Raw genomic sequence first — 13,906 nt, forward strand, 5'->3', positions numbered from 1 at the left:
AGTCTTGTTTCAGGTTCACAGGGAGCAATGCAAACATCAACTTTTAAAATTAAAGGTAACTCATGTGAAAGTGAAGAATCATGATAAAAGAAGCTCAGTATACCTGTGCAGTAGTTACACAGTTGTCTTCTCTCCTTCAAACAGTAGGTTTGGAAAGGTGGTTTCTCACTTTCTCACCCTGCTGCCCAAGGAAATGCCTGGTGAGAACTCAGGCTGCAGATGGTCCAGTGGGATAGTCTTGCCCCCAAACAATCAAAGGTAGAGATTCCTAGGCTTGCCAAGTGACATGGTATTCCTGAAGAGAGGAAGGGGCTGCAGTTTCACACAGGGATGGAAAAAAAATAGTGAATGGTCATTTCTTCTAGAGGAAACCCACACAGGAATCCACCACAAAAGAATGTGAGCTTCCCCCCTCCAAAAAAAAAAATAATTTTTTTGTCATCTCACACTATTCTAAAACATAAAAATAAGAAAAATGACCCGATCTTACAAGGAGATTAGAGATATTAATTAATGTTTATGAAGCACTAAGTAGTATAGCAATAAATTACATGGGTGATCCTATGAGGATGTTGCTGATTGTGTATTCAGGACAGAGTTTGAATAGGATATAGTAAATGAGGCATGAGGCCATGCACTTAGCAGTGAGGATAAAACAGGCTAATGAATCGTTGCTCATTAAGTGTATGCCATCCATGTGCACAGAAAGGGTAAGGTGCCATGTAAAAAGGTACATGTTACCCTGTAATTAAAGATTTTACAGTGCATATAAGAGTTACAAATTTAATTTGTCTGGGAAACAGAGAATCAGGCATTTCCTATCCTCAGAAACACAGCTTTGCAACTCTTACAGTTTTTGAAGAGAGGCTTTTTATGGAATTCAATAAAAATTGTTTAAATATTGTGTTTCCCCTGTTTGTTTTGCCACAGTTGGCACTGAGCTCCTTCTCCCATGCTGCCTTCACCATCTGGAAGAGACCAAATGGCTTTGAGTTACCTTAAATCCCATCACCAAATCCTGTCTTCTGGGTCTATAATTCCTGACCCTCTTCCTCATAAGAGAACTCAGTCCCATTTCTTGACCAAGCTTGGCTCCATTAAACTTAGATCTCTGTCAGGTCATGCCTTTTTTTTTTCTCTACTGTGTTTTTATACCACAGAGACATGAATCTAGAAGATATCAATACAACTGCCTACATTTATTAATATAAAATGAGACCATCAGTGATTTAGTATTCTGAAGTTTTTTCACGTTGGAATAATTAGTTCAGAGAAGTGTTTAGTTCAGTCTAAAATAGGTTTTAATGAAATAGGAGCAAACTGACTATGTATGGAAACTCAAACTGACTGTTCTCTTTCTAAAGAAATTTGAATTCCAGCATGCTGATGAAGGTAAATGAAAAGCAGAGAACCAGATTGCATCCAGAATTGGATATCATCCAATATGTTTCAGTTTGGTATTGTAGGTATATTATAAATACAGTCAAGAGGAAATAAATATCCACCAGTAAAAGGGGTATTAATCAAGTTTGATATTGATACCTAATTTTCCCCCATGCTCAGCTTATACCATTTCTTTATGTTTAGGTGGAGCTTGAGGGACTTTAGTCATATACACCTTTGTTAGTGATTGCTGTAAAATTCTCTCACTTTGCTTTTAAAGACAACAGTCCAAAAATATAGAGCACACGCCCAGTGAGAGGTGGTTGTACCTTTGGGATGAAGGTGTGGGTAATTTTAGAATTATATAATATGCCGAGTTCATCTAAGGACAATGATTTCACCATCGAGTTCCCCTCCCTGCAAAGATTTCAACAGCACCAGGCTGCAGTTTCTCCACACTGCTCCACCCTCCATTCCATCCCCCTTAGCAGGTGCTTACAGCTGCAGATCCTGTGCTTGGGGAATCACTGTGGAATAGATCTCTGAGCATGCAAGCTGCATTCCATCCAGGGAGAGCCACTGTATTTTACCCTTTAATTTCTGTACTGTTACCACCTCTGTTAGAATGTGAACAAGTCTCCTCAGTTTCCTCCAGTTGTACCCCCAGTCCTCTGTCCGTGGGGTCCCCAGTCATCTTTCCACTCCTGTGGCACAATGATCTCTCTGATCAGCACATAATAATAATAATAATAATAATAATAATAATAATAATAATAATAATAATAATAATAATAATAATAATAATAATAATAATAATAATAATAATAATATAAGCTTTTTTATACAGGGTAGAAATAACAAATAGTGAGAAGATGTTTTGACATGGGCATCCACAGAAAGTGGAGATGGCACTTGGTGTCCTTTGATCTTTTGTTTCTAATATTTTTTTGCTCTAATTGTTCTAGTCTTCTGTTCCTTTACATAATTTATCCATCATTACTTTATAAGATATATTAGGGTATTTTGTTTTCCACTAAATTTAAAATATCAGGCATGTTGGTTCTTCACATCACCCTGGATTTGTCAAATTGCCACCTATGTGATCTCTCTCTGCTTTGGATAAGGCTGGTACAGTGATGCTGTTATCTCCATCCTCCTCAGCCTCCATGGCTTGGCAGAGATGACAGATCAAATGGTCACATCCTGCGATTTTTCCTGAGACCACAGAACCAGTGATTGTCCAGACATCAAAAACTCTTCAAATGTAAGATTCTCAGCCTGAAAAAATACATTGACTCGTGTGCTATAAGAATTCAAATTAATTTGTATGGTATTCACTGTGTTCTGTGCTCTTTTAAAAAGAAAATAACATTAAGACAGCATACAGATGAATTTGAAAGAAAAGAAACCAACCCTTCCCTGCTGACAAGCTAATTTTCAGTGCTTTAACAATTACAGAGTGAAGTAAAATTATTTTATTGCCTTCTTTCATCATTATGCCACAGTACTAATTATGCTCCTGGTGTTCTAAAGTTTATAATGTTATTTCCTGCCACTGAGTTCCTATTTCTTTATTAAATTATTTCTTTAAACACATGCTTTATGCTGCTAGTGAGGCCCTGGTAGCAGACTGTCATCTTACAATGACACCAGTGGGTAAGTTTTCATCCACTGCAAAGATAGAAATGATGGAACAATGGCTGTATAGAATAGAAACCGTAGAAAAATGATTAATATTTTTCAGAATGATCAGCATATGCTGCCACAGAGTGAATATGAAATCATCACATTTTAATATGGAAAACTGATGGAGTCTGGAGCATACATAATAAAAGTTATGCAAACATATCTTTGCATGCATATGAGAGACTGGAATATGGAAGGCACTATACATCCTAAAAGATTCTTGCTTTGCTGCAATCACTGCTTTGCACAGACTTCAGTAAGAGTGACCTTCCATTTCAGACACTATTCCCAGCTGATTTCAGGAAGATCTAAAAAATTTCCATCAAGAAATGAGCACATCTCTGATAAAGATAAAACCACTGCCACAGCTCTGATAAACTCAGGGCTTAACATGGAACCAAGGGTCATTGCTGTCTGGTTTGGGAAGTGTTAGCAAACTGCTTGCCAGCATAGGCAAGCTTAATAATGGCAACCACCTTCAAGGTCATTCCCAGCCACTGTTAGAAAGAGAGAGACATGAAATATGACTCTGTTCTTGTTAAGAGTGTAGTAAAATTATTGACAGAGAGAATACACAATTGAAGAATTAACCACCAAGGAGAAACAGTCCTCATGGGAACCATGCCTGTGCTACCACAGGGAGTGCCTTAGGGCAATTTAGTCCAATGACCAACTTCAATTCAAAAACATTTGAATGTAGTCCTTAAAGCAATGTTATACCTTTTCCCATGGCTTCTAGAGGCCTTTTGGCAGCTGGGGATTTCTGCACAGAAGCCATCCCTGTGGCACCCCTAGGAGAGGAGCTGCCAAAGGTGATGGCACAGGGTTTGGCACTGCTGGTTCTAATGCATCTGAGGATGTGCTGGGGACAAGTCCTTGGCCAGGGAGGAGAGGTGAGTTACTGCAGCCTCTTTGCTCTATTTGAGCAAAGAGAGGCAAGGGACCAGGGCTGGAGGTTAACAAATGCTGAGCCCATAGCAAATTCCAGCATGAAGACTAAGGCTCTGCTATTAAGGAACACATTTATGCCTAAAGGAGGTCTCCAAAAACAGGATGCCTGTCATCAGTGCAAAATATACTGGTGTGGGTTCCAGCCATACTTCCAGCAATTGTCACAGGCTTGTTTGCAGACACTGTCAGACATCACTTTGGACTCTCTGTTTCCATGTTCTTATTTTTCTCTCTGTTCACAGATTACAGATGCAACCCCCAACAAACCCATTGGAAATCACACAATATTTGGGAACAGAAACTTGACCTGATCACTTGAAGCCAATGTAGCCTTTTTCCAAGGTCTTTCAGCTACAGTCAGGAGGTTGTTTATGTTTTTAATAAATTGATGGATAAGACAGTTTTATTTTTAAGGAAAAAAACCTATTTTTTTCCCTTTTTTCCCCTCTCATTAATTACAAAATTTCTGGTATTGACTGCAACAGTACATAAGTGAGGCAACATTTTGTTTCAAGAGCTTTGTCACTGTCTTTCCTGTCCTATTACTTTACTTTAGTGTTCAACCTTTTCTGTGTGAAGACTACTAAGTTAGACAAACCATTGTAGTAATTTTGTCATACAGGCAAGTGCTTAAGGCAAATTTAGATTATCAGGATAATTTCCCATTTTTCCTACATTTAAAGGTATTTTGTATCTTATTTTCTGTCCTGTTGCTAATTATCTTAAAAGGGACTTTGTAATAGAAAAGAATTTTTGTCACTGAACCAGTCATTTTTCTGGCACACTGCACTGCTAGTAATGTGATTGCTTAAATAAGAATTGCTGCAGCTTTAACATCATAATATATTCACTCATTTCTTTGCCTTTCATTCTAATAATGTAAGACATAATGAACTCTTGGTAGATATAGTAATATCCCATAAGTATTTCTACAGGATTTATGTTGTCATTTAATATTATTTCAAAGGACAAAACATAATTCTTGCCACTTTGCTCAGCTACTCATTTTGTGATTTTTTTGTTCTCCCACTATCACTGAAAAGAAATGATCAAATTAACCATTTTAACAAGCATTTTCTAGTTGTGCCTACATACCGTTCATTTAAATGACTTGTGAAATCAATCAAATAATGGGGCCCAGTCTTCTTTCCCTGAATAATGACTTCAAGGAAGATCCACCTCCCTCTCTGGGAAAGAATGGATAGCTGGGAATGCTCAGGGGAATAAAAGGATTTAAAGCACTGCACATAAAAGGCTGACTAGAGGAGCCTTTGAAAATAAATGCAGGCTTCAACAAAGAATGAGAAAGAAAAGGGTACAGAGGGAGGGCTGGGTGTAGATATGGACAGAGCACACAGAGGAGATGCATAATACACCAAAAAAATGAGCTATAGGTGCTGGGCTGGAGGCTGAGGAAAATGCATTTTGATGAGGGGCACAGGATGTGCAGGGTCTGTTGGGGTAATGAAGAGACCTCGAAAGGAAGCCAGTCTGGAAAATTAAACTAATTATCTCCAAACAAAGTGTTGGCATTTCCACTAGTATGCAATGAGCTGTTCTTCACAATCAAAAAAATGGAGGAGAGAGAAAGAGATGAGGTCCATTTAATATTTTTAAAATTACAAGAACTCTTTTTTCTATATCCCTTGTTTAGGATTAATTGAAATAAAAGGCGCCTGATTTCTCATCAATCCAGAGTGGTAAAAAGACTCACAACATTGCCTCTCAGTTACATAACTTCTGTCTGAATTTTTCTCATTTGTAGCAAAGTCTCTTTGGAGGATTCTCTCGGAGCAAGACTGAAGTAGGCTGTATCATTTCTAGTGAGTGTTTACATACACTTCTCCAGAAAACGAGCAAACATGGAAATGATTAAAGAAGATGGTGAGTAATCTTGTTAGATTAGCATCCTTAGAGTTCAAAAGATTTTTTAAAAAAATAAACTATTTTCTCAGTTTTTGTTACTTCAGTAAATTGTTGGTGGGTTAAACATGTAATTAAAAAGGAATGCACAGATAGTTAACATTTTTAATTGTGTCAGAGCTGACAACTTCATGGAGGAATGCTAGATCATCATCACTGGCTGACAAAATTCCAATAATGTATATTCAGCCACCCCTAATTATTGAAGTAACAGTTGAGTCATGAGATTTACTCATGGATATTTGGCATTACTCTCCTCTGAGACTATTTATTGGACCAGACCAGTCATGGGTCTGACCAAGTATTGTTTTTCTAGGAGTGTTTGCAATGCTTTTGTGACGATCATGTTTGAGCAGTTCAATAATGTTGGTCTGGAAGTGCATAAGAAATGCCACTGGCCTTCCATAATACTTAGACTTCCATAATACATAGACTCAAATAGACTCAGTGTTTTCTGAATATAGGATACAACTTTTACAATAAATGTAAGTTAGGACTATGCTGACTGTGACAGATAAACAGGATAACCAGAGGTGGGTACAGGACTTTTGGGTTCTGAAGAGCGTCATCAAGGCCCTCTTCTGTAAGTTGGTGCCATCCTTTCACCATCCTCTCATGAGATTTCAGAACCCAGAGCCATGTCCAATTAAATGACTGCCATCCTTTAGTCTGGCAGCCTCTGACTATTGCTCCTTGGTCACTAATTCCTTTGATGTAAGCAGGTACCCCACAGGTCAAGTGGGTATGGAGATTTTGTCTTCAGTAGTGCTGTGAGTGACATCTGAGAAGCTCTTCAAGACTTTGATCTCCAAGATTTCTGAGAGAGAAGCCTTGATAAGATTCTAATCTTACTCTTGATAAGAGTCTTATCTTCTTCTTCTACTTCCAGCCTACTGCAGCTATGACTACATACAAAAGGCTTTGCTCAACCTGAGTGCCACTGGGTTATCCTGCCCCTTGAAAAACTCTTCTTTCTATCACAGTACATGTTTGTTGGAAATGTAATTTTTTTAGGGCTGCAAACTGCAATTATCTGAGTGTTTTGGCAGGTGGAAGAGGGTGCTTCCAATGTGGTGGAGGAGACTGGAGTGTAGGGAAAAGAAAGCTAATTAAAAAAAAAGATGGGTTCAGCAGCAAAAGGCAGAAAATATGAGAAAGGAAAGGTTTCAGCTCTAAAATTCAGATAACTGAGGGTAAAGCAGGAGGGATAGACACTGCTAAATTGATTGAGGAAGGAGAGTTGGCAGCAAATAGGGAGCTAAAGGCAGTACCTGACTGTGCAGCCTCCTCCAGGCTTTGAGGCCACCCTTCAGGGTCTGCCATCTTTGGGGAATGCCTGTACCTTAGCTACATACTGGAGGCTCTTGTCATGGAACATCCACATGAGGATTTAGGAACAATTACTCCACTGAGTGTTGGAATGCTGTAGAGTTCTGGATTCGTGGAACTGGAATCTGCTTTGTGTACATCATCACTTTGAGAAACCAGTTAACATGTGGGTTTATGGGTAAAGTTTGGGTATTTGCCTCAAAACTACCCTACTGCTTAAGTAAATTACTTAAATTAATAGAATGACTGTGCCTTACAAGTGCATGAATATATCTCTTCATGGCAATGATCAAGATTTTTTTTTTTTTCCTTAAGAGTTCTATTGAAAGGCATATGATTAAAAAGAAATAATGTTATTATTATTATGTGTTTCTGGCTTTCTGCAAAATGGAGAAAACCGAAAAGAACATTTTGTTAACAGGACATCTTTGTAATAATACAAAGAATTGCATTCATACTTTGCTTTTCTGCCATGTTGTAAATATTTCAACCCCAAATAAGTTTGTGTAGTAGCTGACAAATGTATTGAATTTGTAAGTATAAATCTTTGAGCAGTGTCATATGCTTCTTTTTTTTTTAAAGACCAAATAAATTGAAATATCTGCAGCCCTGAGGAAGGAAGGAAATAGCAACCATCTGTGAAACTTGATTTCTATATTTGCACCATAATGGTGAATTATTTGCATGTCCTTTGCCTAAAGGTTAACTTTTGTTGATTTCCTAAAGAAACCCCAAAGAATAGTCTGAGCCCTCAACTTTGCAGTGTCTGATGCTCTGCAGAACTGACCTTGATAGGCCATACCATCTTGAAAATAAGCCCTTTTTCAGCTTTCATGTGAGTAATTTTCTTTCATACTTGGGTTTGTATGTAATGCAGCTTTCAGGAAAACCCAGAATGTAGCAATGTCATCCTCTGTTGGTAATAATCATGAAGGCAGTCTTAAATTCAGGGTTAGGCCTTGCTTGTGGATGATTGCACCTGTTTGTTACCTCATTTGAGAAAAGTAGAGATCTGAAAGACAAATTAGTGCATTTTTCTCCTCAGTGCAGAGCCACTGTCTGTATTTGATTTTTCCCCTAGACTATCTTATCAAAGAGCTCATAAAAATGGCACCTGCCAAGAGAGTTCACTGTTAACAAATATTGTTTGATGCACTACTTCACTATGTTTTTGAGGGTGAATGTATAGCTGATCACACATTTTTTCCTAGTGAATATAGACTATAAAGTCATATCTGACAAAAGGGGTTTTCCTCTAATTACTTCATTTTGTTGAAGACAGTTCTCTGCACCTTTTTCTGAGAACCTGGAGCTGAGCAAGACTGACCAATAAACACATTTGTGGCAGAGATCTGGCCTGCAGAGAAACACCCTCACAATAAGAAACCCATAGAAGCTGTTGCAGCAAGATGAGATATGGTTTGCAGAAGCTCTGAGCCTCAGTTATGTTTATCCCACAAGCTGTTACCACTGCAGCCACACTGTGAAGAAGCACAATCCCTAAGATGGACTGGTAGAGAACTTTACTGTAATTTCATTGAAACATCAAAACTTAAAAAAATATGTGTACAAATATTCCTGTATCTCTGTCATTTTGCTACTTTATTGAACTAAAGTTGTTCTGAACTAAATTCAGCTTCTCTCAGCAGTCCTCTAAGCAGAAACACGGGATCCAAGAACAATTCTACCTAAGAAAGGGCTGGAGATGGAGGATTGTTGAACTGCAGTGTGTGAGGTGGGGAGTGGCAGAAAGAAGCTCCTTTTTGGTACAGTTTGTCACTTCTCTTCCTCTGTGAGTTAATGTCTTTCTCTGTTCATGCTTCACTGATTCTCTCTCCCACTAGGCTCAAATTCGGCCTCTCAAGCAGTCAAGGGGTATGGGGAATAAATCCTCAGTGAAGACAAGGGATGCTTAAGATGAGGAATCTCAGTCTGCAGGATGAACCAAGAAGCTGGATACCCTGGCTGAAGTGTGCCAAGGCTCAGAGCAGCACAGCAGCATGCCAGATCCTCCCTGGATTTGGGCATATCAGCTTGGTAAGTGTCCAGTAAGGGGGCCCAAACTGCAGTGCTTTTGTGGTACACTAGCACTATTACAGTGCCTTTACTATGGAACACTTCTCAAAACCAAACCAGTTTCCCAAGCTAATGCAGAATAAGGCTTTGAAGACAAATAATGATGTATTTATATAGTGCATTTCTTTTTACTAGCAAACATGAAAAAAAAGCACATTGATTCCAGATTACAGTACTAGAGATGTATGAAGAACATCTGTCATTATGACAGAATCATAAATCATCATGCTGAAACCTTGACATGCCTTTTTTTCATTGGCAAAGTAATTTTTTTTATTGGGATATAATTAAGTTGCTTAGAGCCACACATTATCTATTTTAAACCTATTATTTTTCTCATGTGAAAACTGTCAGGTGAAACACACTGGTTTGGTTTTGGTTTTAAATGAAGCTAATAAAACACCTGACCACTGTTCATCACAGCAATTCAGGGTGCTGCTAGGTCCCATGTGAAGAAATTATAAGGGAAATAAACCTATGAGTAAGTGAAACCTTGCTGTAGGTGCACCAGCAAACCATCTTGACATGGAAGATTGATAAGTAGGAAGAGGCCAGCATATTTGCATCAGGAATTCTCCAGTGACTTGAATATCAAAAAGGAAAACCTACAAAGATTTGATCCTAAAACCTGTACACAGGAGAAACATGCAAATGCTCAGGTGTGTTTTATAAAGGTGATCCTGCTTGATGACAAAGTGGTGGCCAATTCTCAATCCCAAAGCAAATAAGTGAGATGGGTAATAAAGCACTGGCATAAACATCTAGGGATAAAACTAGAAAAAATCAGTCCAAAAATGAGTTACAACTGTCCTGGAGAATAAAATGGAAGAAAGAGATAAATACTACAAATACTGAGAAGTTAAAGGAAGAGAAGGGCAGAGGCACAAATACCCAGAGTTGAGGGAAATGTTTTATTAATTTTACATCTTCCTTCACATGCACTATAATGATAGGTATTTAACAATGCTATTTTTTAACAGAATGACATGTGCCAGGGTAGGGAAAAAAAACAAGTAAAAGAATGTTTGAATAAGTCAGATGTATGCAAGTCTCCAGTGCTTGCTGAAATTCACTTAATACCTACTGGGCTTTTGACTTCTCTCTGAAAGTTCCTGAGGGAGTCACCAGGGCCTACAGCTACAGTGTAGCCTAAGAAGGAAATGCAGTCAGCATAATACTTACAATGTTTGGTAATTAGCAGAAACCTGACATTACAATACATATATTTTGTAAATTATTTTAAACCAAACATGCTCTCGGTTTAAAGTCTTGCTCTTCCTTAATTCTTCCCATCATGGCACCTGAGTTGTAAAAAAGGAAAAGAAAAATGTAGTAAAGTTTATGTTTCTTAAATTTGGCATTAGCAGCAGCCTTAGATTTCGACACTATTAAGAAGTAGTTGGTTGTTTGCAGAGTTATAACCATTCCTGCTTTAACAAATGGGAAAGAAAGAACCCAGGGAATTACAGAGTACTCTGCCTAATGTCAATACTGAGAAAGATAGTGCGACAAATAATTGAGAAGTAAATTCATGCACAACATAAGAAGGTGATAAGAAGCATCCAACATGAATTTGTCAAACTAACCTAATTTCCTTCTTGAATAAGGTAACTGGTCCAAAAGATAAGGGAAAGCAGTTCAAATGACTGTATGTAAGACCCAAGATGTATCTTGACCTGAGTGAGGCTTTTGACATCATCCTGCATGCTCATAAATGAACTGGGGAAAGCTGTTCTATTTGAAATCACTCCTAATTCAATCCACTGTCAAAAGTACACATGGTGTACTAATACATGGTGGTTGGTATCTGCACAACTGCAAATGCATAACTCCTTTATTGAAATGTTAACTCCTCTGTTAACATTTCAATAAAGATTTAGATGACAGAATTAGAAATAATTATGTATCTATAAGCTTGTGAGGTGACAATATGTAAAGATTTGCAGGATATGCTCAGAGACAGAATTAAAATTCAAAAATATCCATGTGAAATGTGAAAATGAAGAATTTGAATGAAGGCGTTCACAGAGGGCTGCATTTGGGAGGATGAAATCAAAAGCATAACCACAAAATGCCACTGCAGATATTGATGTAGTGATTAATGAGGGCCATGAATGAGCCAACAGTGTGATGCTGTTGAGGAAAAGAGATAAATGTAATTCTAGATTTTCTTGAATTGTCTGCTCAAGACAGTGTATGTAAGATGAAATAATTAGCATGCTTTTCTTGGCACTGGTGAGGCCTCAGCTAAAATACTGTTTTACTGAGGCACCATAATTTCAGAAAGGTGTAGATCAGCTGGATGCAATCCAAAGATCAACAAGGGTGAAGACTGGAAAACTGGATCCATAGAGCAAGGTTGCAAGTTCTAGTTTTGTTTTAATCTTAAAAAAAAATAAAAATAAGGTTATATGGCATTCAACAGGCTTTAAGTATGTAAAAGGCTATGAAAAAGAGGGTAGTTTAATGTTTTTCCATGCCCACTAATGACACAAAGAATGTCAAAGAAACCTTTTCCAACTACAATAAGTATGACAATAACACATTCTAACTAGAAGAAAAGATTACTGCTGGAATATATTAGCCAAGAAGGTTGTATAATATTTGCCATTATTGATTCTAGATACAGATCAGAGGGACTGCCATCTGCACTTATCAAGACAGTTGTGGACTTTCTTTGAAGCTGGGAGATGGCCCAGGTGCATGTTTTGTAGCAGGTGGGTGAGATCTCTGGAACTGTGACAGAGCATACAAATTATTACAATGTAATCCATAATGTATTTTCACATTATTTTAAGAAAGCCTTTGAAAATTCCATGTGTGGTTCTGAGCTGTTATGGATTCAATTGATGTTATGGATTATTGCACAGGCTGCTCAATGGTATTTCTTTTTCCAACATCTTTCCTTTGATTTTGTTTTGTAGAATTTTTGGTTTGTTTCTATTTTACCTCAGGAAGGTTTGGTACAACTTTGATTAAAAATATTGAGTAATAACAAACTACATAACCCCTTGAGGTTCCATCCAAATCTATACTTCTATGATTCATGTGTAAGCTACTGTGTTTTTCTGAGCTGTTGAAGAGCTTTGCATGTTCAAGTTTAATAATTAACTAGTTCTTTTCCCAGGGCAGTAATGACCTAATAATTTATGATAGTGCTCAAATGAGGAATTAAACAAACATCTCCAGAATAAACACAGATCAAATAATCTTTGCCAATGGAAAAGGACAAAATCTTGTTTCCATGCCAGTGGGTCTGCAAAAAAACAGCACAGATATAGACGTCAGCAAAACTAACAAGTGCAGACTTCTCAACCTGTGAGAAATTCTGTTTTAGCAATTCTTTTCAGTCAAAGTTTTAGGATGTTTTTGTATTTTGGAAAATTAGAAGAATGGGAATGAGAAAAAACATGTAAATGTTTTGCAAAGGTTGGAAAGTTTTGAGGGCTTGAATTACAACTGAGCATTTCAACATTCAAAACCCAAAATGTTGCAGTCATGGTGTACCACATATCCACATATATATATATACACATATATATATGTGTGTGTGTGTAGATATATATATATATATATATATAGATATATATATATATATGTAGATATACATATACATATATATATATATATATGTAGATATACATATACATATATATATATATATATTTATCTGTATATCTTAGCTAGGGGAGTAGAGAACCCTTGTATACACAAGAAAATTCCAACCAGAATTACTGTGCAAGTAAAATAACATTCTGCAATATGATATTTTTTTCTGTTAGCTCAAAATAAATCTCTTTAAAATCATACAAAGGAAAACTGAGCAAACCCATTTATTTTTTCTATTTCATTTTTTTACTGTTTATAACTAAGTTTTTTTTCAGAAAATATGCTCTTTGTTAGAAATTCAAGCCCACATAAAACTTCTGACAAATTCTAGTCACTACTTAATATGAAAATAACTGGCTCAAAAATGTTTTCTAGAGAAATCTGTGCTCTTCAGTGTGGACTGTAGTGTTGGCCAAAATATGACTCTAATCTAGGAGTGTTTTCAGTCACCATTGTTATTTTAATCTAGTAAAATATGATCCTCAAAGACAGGATCAGGGTTATGACTTTCCAGAAATTTATGAATATTTAGTTTTGGTGTTTATAGGCTATACATCAGTGAATATCCACTGGTTCTTTTGTTCTTTTTAAACTACATATGATATTAGACACCAAAATAAGGATTTCATACTGCACAAGAACTTTCTCTCTTATAAGAAAACCACTGGAGCGTGTGAATTTTGCTGTGCAAACGGATAAATACTGACATAATACATCTGGCTTGCATCAGGTATGTCATTAGACACCCCACCCTTGGATCAACAGCAGTAAAAAACTTGCAGAATTTCAAAGAAATTCTGGGACAAACATGTCAGGTGTCAAGGGCAGCCTTAATCCCAAAGCACAGGGAGTGGCAATTAGACAATGAGGTTGGGGTAGATAACCTTTAAAGGTCTCTTCCAAACTGAGCTCTTCTATGATTCTATGACTCAAGAGAAGAGAACTGAGC

The 13,906-nt window shown here is 37.2% G+C and overlaps 1 long non-coding RNA gene across 1 annotated transcript in view; it reads left to right on the forward strand.

The window, feature by feature from the left end:
• The window catches only part of LOC130261857 (uncharacterized), an 89,689-nt gene that overhangs the window by 67,716 nt on the left and 8,067 nt on the right, over positions 1–13,906 (forward strand). Inside the window, exons 5-7 of the long non-coding RNA XR_008842034.1 lie at positions 5,786–5,904; positions 9,117–9,309; positions 11,972–12,065. This is a non-coding gene — a long non-coding RNA (uncharacterized LOC130261857). The remainder of the gene's footprint in view (positions 1–5,785; positions 5,905–9,116; positions 9,310–11,971; positions 12,066–13,906) is intronic.

This window comes from Oenanthe melanoleuca, chromosome 1A, assembly GCF_029582105.1.
Source record: "Oenanthe melanoleuca isolate GR-GAL-2019-014 chromosome 1A, OMel1.0, whole genome shotgun sequence".
Classification (NCBI taxonomy): Eukaryota; Metazoa; Chordata; class Aves; order Passeriformes; family Muscicapidae; genus Oenanthe; species Oenanthe melanoleuca.